This window comes from Carassius carassius, chromosome 9, assembly GCF_963082965.1.
Source record: "Carassius carassius chromosome 9, fCarCar2.1, whole genome shotgun sequence".
Lineage (NCBI taxonomy): Eukaryota > Metazoa > Chordata > Actinopteri > Cypriniformes > Cyprinidae > Carassius > Carassius carassius.
This window is the reverse complement of record NC_081763.1, coordinates 9080773-9085663: the sequence shown is the minus strand read 5'-3', so window position 1 is coordinate 9085663 and position 4891 is coordinate 9080773.

Here is a 4891-nt window from a genome sequence, read left to right as displayed (position 1 = left end):
GTTGAAGTTAACTTTTGTCTTCTGTGGAACAACAACAAAAAAAAGAGGTTACGAGAAAAGGAAAAACCAGTGGCATTTGATTATTTATTTTTTAATGCACATTTCTAAAAATCGCATGCTTCCAATCGGCGTTGAGTTTATGCACATATCACGCGTTATCACAGAGGTTTGCAAAATCTTTTGCAAAATAGTTGGATAGAAACCCAGTAGCCATTGTCAAAACTGAAGCATTGCTTCTTGGTGCACAAATCAAAGATTTCAGAGTTAGGATGTAGGGGAAGATTTTCAGTCAGTAACTCGGTTCAACCAAAAATGAAAACCACTGCAGTCACTTACAGTAGATTACTTTTATGATGCCTTTAATTACCTTTTTGAAGCTTGAAAGTGTTGGTTGGATAGAATTCAATGGAGGTTTAATATAAATATCTTCATTTGTCTTTCAAAGAAAGAAAGTAATACAAACGTGGGATGATGTAAGTGATTTTTCAGTTTAATTGAGCTTCAGTCTGTTCCTCACATAAAGCTTCAGAAGTTGAAAATGTAGTGCATGATTCATATAGATCTGAGGTATTTGGGGTATTTTTGTGCTTTTTAGAGCCTGACAGTGTTGGGATTTTAAACCTCAGCTTATACAGTCTGCTTCGTTTTTGTGTTCAGCTGAAAAAGAAACCCATTTGGTTTTGGAGTTGGAGGTTGAGTAAATGACAGAATTTACTTTTTTTTCTTTCTCTGAGTGAACTGTCCCTTTAAATTCAAAGTACAGTTCAGATTGGAAAAGGTCTCCATTTTAATGTGTCATGGCTGGTTGTTACTGTTTTTAACCACCCACATTTGTCCATTAATGTGTGCCATTTTGCTTTCTTGCCTTTCAATGAAGACACTAAGAAACATATGTTCCAAAAAATGTCTTGTGCAACATGCTGCCTTTATTTGGCAAAGACAATGCTTCTTTTATGGTAGATTTTAAGTTCCCAGAGTTTAAAAGCGGATGTTTCAGGTTTTGATTTACTGGTCATATAACTTTTTCTGATCAGTAATACAGTTGTTTTGTGTTTTAGGTTTAAAGTGTCCTTTTTCTCTTCATGTACTTGCTTCGGTGAAGCTTTTGTGGTATCAAAGGACACTGAAATTAGGATGAATTAAATGAATGAATGCTATTTTTGTATTTAAATTCCAATTTTAGTCTCACCGGGTCTCCACCAGCCTTAATCTGAAAGTTTGAGACACATTGAACTAGAGCCTTTTGTAGGGCGGACGGGCAGCAACAGGTGACACATGATGGCACAATAAAGATGTGAAATAATGTTGTGTTTTTTTGTTTTGTTGTTTTTTTTTAAAAGCCATGTCCTTAATGACAACATCCTTTTAGAAAGAGACAGCCATAGATATGTACACATAGATCCACATTTAACTGCTCTCGACACGTCAACGCGTCTGTCTTGGCCATAATGTGAAATGTGTCGTCACTCACAATAAAACAATGTCCGACATGACATGACAGGTTTATAATTCCTTAAGAAAATAAGGTGAGAATAAGCTAGTTTGTGTCTTTAAATGTATTAACTATATTACAGGATTTAAACGGTTGACTTTTTAATGTTGTATTAGCGACACCATCTTGTATTGTGTTAGTTTAGAAAGATCATCTGCTTAAATCTATTGCAGATACAGATATTCACACATGCGTTTAATAACTAAAGGTGAAGATGCGACATCAGCTTGTTCTTGAGTGTTTACGGACCAGGATTGACTGTTACCATTCCAAATTTCCAATATGGCGGACGGTTTACATAAAGTGGCCCATAGAAACAGCCACTGATGAGGCAGCTTTGTATATGCATCTAAGGTGATTTAGTAAGAAAGCTGCACAAATGTTAGCAACGAAGTTCAGGGTTGTTTTGTGGTATTGGTTTGTGTCACTATAAACCTCCATCCTGCTTGATTTAACTACAGAAATCTATATGATTATGTTGTTAATGCCACAGTGAACTTAAAGTTTTACTGTCAGTCCCTCACTTAGTAATGGCTAACCTGCATTTCCATTATGTAAATAATAAGGTAATATTGAGTGTACATCTGAGTTTCAGCAAAGCATCATACACTATAACTAAAGTGTTTTTAGTTCAGAAAGTTTTATAGTTCAGAAAGTTCAACAGAACAGGAATGACCTAAAACATTTTGTCACAGTGAGCACGGTTGTGTGCAGCACAATCTTCACGAACATGTCCTGAACTGCACGCCACAGGAAGCAGTGCTGTTAAATATTTAACAGCATAAACTTCATCAGGTTATAAGACTCGCTGGCATGAGTCACCGTTGCACATCAGAGACAAGACGAGGTAAAAGACGCCGTGACATCTCTAGATGAGTGAGAGAGGAAAGGTCTCAATGACTGTCAGAGATCTGCTGCTAAGAAGCAGCTCACAGATGGAGCTGATGATGGAGAACACCTCAGACCTGGAACTGGTGGAGCAGGGAGAGCACACTTATCCTGACAGCGCATACGGCTCCTCTCCAGTGGACACGGACACAGAGGACGGAGTCACACTGTCCAGCAGCACTATCATCCTCACATACAATGAAGATCTCCTGCATAAGGTGACCACAGCTGTCCTCATGTCTACACATCTATCTGTCTGTCCATCCTTCTATCCGTCTGTCCATCCTTCTATCTGTCTGTCCATCCTTCTATCTGTCTGTCCGTCTGTCTGTCCATCCTTCTATCTGTCTGTCCTCATGTCTACCCATCTATCTGTGTCCGTCCTTCTATCTGTCTGTCCATCCTTCTATCTGTCTGTCCGTCTGTCCATCCTTCTATCTGTCTGTCCTCATGTCTACCCATCTATCTGTGTCCATCCTTCTATCTGTCTGTCCATCCTTCTATCTGTCTGTCCTCATGTCTACCCATCTATCTGTCTGTCCATCCTTCTATCTGTCTGTCCTCATGTCTACCCATCTATCTGTCTGTCCCCGTCCATCTATCTGTCTGTCTGTCTATCTATCTATCTGTCTGTCTGTCTGTCCCCGTCTATCTATCTATCTATCTATCTATCTATCTATCTATCTATCTATCTATCTGTCTGTCCTCATCCATCTATCTATCTATCTATCTGTCTCTCTGTGTCTCTCTATCTGTCTGTCTGTGTCTGTCTGTCTGTCTGTCTGTCCCTGTCCATCCTTCTATCTATCCATCCATTCGTCCGTCCATCTGTCTGTCTCTCTATCTGTCTTGTCTGTCTGTCTGTCTCTCTATCTTTCTGTCTGTCCTCATCCATCTATCTATCCATCCATCCATCCATCCATCTGTCTCTCTGTCTGTCTGTCCCCGTCCATCTGTCTCTCTATCTATCTGTCTGTCTGTCTGTCTGTCTCTCTATCTGTCTGTCTCTCTATCTTTCTGTCTGTCCTCATCCATCTATCTATCTATCCATCCATCCATCCATCCATCTGTCTATCTATCTATCTGTCTGTCTGTCCCCGTCCATCCTTCTATATATCTATCTATCTATCTGTCCGTCCATCTATTTGTCTCTCTGTCTGTCTCTTCTGTTGTCTAAAAGCTCATCAGCTGTGATGATGGCTGTCCGTCTCTCTATCTGTCTGTCTGTCCCCGTCCATCCTTCTATATATCTATCTATCTATCTATCTATCTATCTGTCCGTCCATCTATTTGTCTCTCTGTCTGTCTCTTCTGTTGTCTAAAAGCTCATCAGCTGTGATGATGGCTGTCCGTCTCTCTATCTGTCTGTCTGTCCCCGTCCATCCTTCTATATATCTATCTATCTATCTATCTATCTATCTATCTATCTGTCCGTCCATCTATTTGTCTCTCTGTCTGTCTCTTCTGTTGTCTAAAAGCTCATCAGCTGTGATGATGGCTGTCCGTCTCTCTATCTGTCTGTCTGTCCCCGTCCATCCTTCTATATATCTATCTATCTATCTATCTGTCCGTCCATCTATTTGTCTCTCTGTCTGTCTCTTCTGTTGTCTAAAAGCTCATCAGCTGTGATGATGGCTGTCCGTCTCTCTATCTGTCTGTCTGTCCCCGTCCATCCTTCTATATATCTATCTATCTATCTGTCCGTCCATCTATTTGTCTCTCTGTCTGTCTCTTCTGTTGTCTAAAAGCTCATCAGCTGTGATGATGGCTGTCCGTCTCTCTATCTGTCTGTCTGTCCCCGTCCATCCTTCTATATATCTATCTATCTATCTGTCCGTCCATCTATTTGTCTCTCTGTCTGTCTCTTCTGTTGTCTAAAAGCTCATCAGCTGTGATGATGGCTGTCCGTCTCTCTATCTGTCTGTCTGTCCCCGTCCATCCTTCTATATATCTATCTATCTATCTATCTGTCCGTCCATCTATTTGTCTCTCTGTCTGTCTCTTCTGTTGTCTAAAAGCTCATCAGCTGTGATGATGGCTCTTGCACATGAGGTCACACACTCATCAGTGTCACAGTCAGTGCCTGAGAGCTGTACAGATACACTAGTACAGTGCTGTACACGACTGCATCAGTTACACACCCACCTTTGGTCCATGCAGGTGGAGGTGCTGTATTCATTCAGAGAGGTAGTTGAGATTGTGTTGACTCATGCTTGATTTAAATTTGTGGGTTTTGTTTGTGATGGGGGGTTTTGTGGGATTGTTTATATGTACACAATGAGATCACAAACCAGGCCTACAGGAAAGATTCTTTACTGTACTTGCAGAACTGTAAACATCTAATTAAGAACCTTTATTTCAAATAACGTACTCTCACTGGGCTACTGTTTCTGAACTTAGTGCAGTGTAAGCACTAAGTGTTTGCTGCAACTGTGCAATTTGTAGATTATTTGAAAAGAAAAAAAAAACCTTTGTAACAGAGCCAGTAGACCACCCTGACCTGGATGTGAA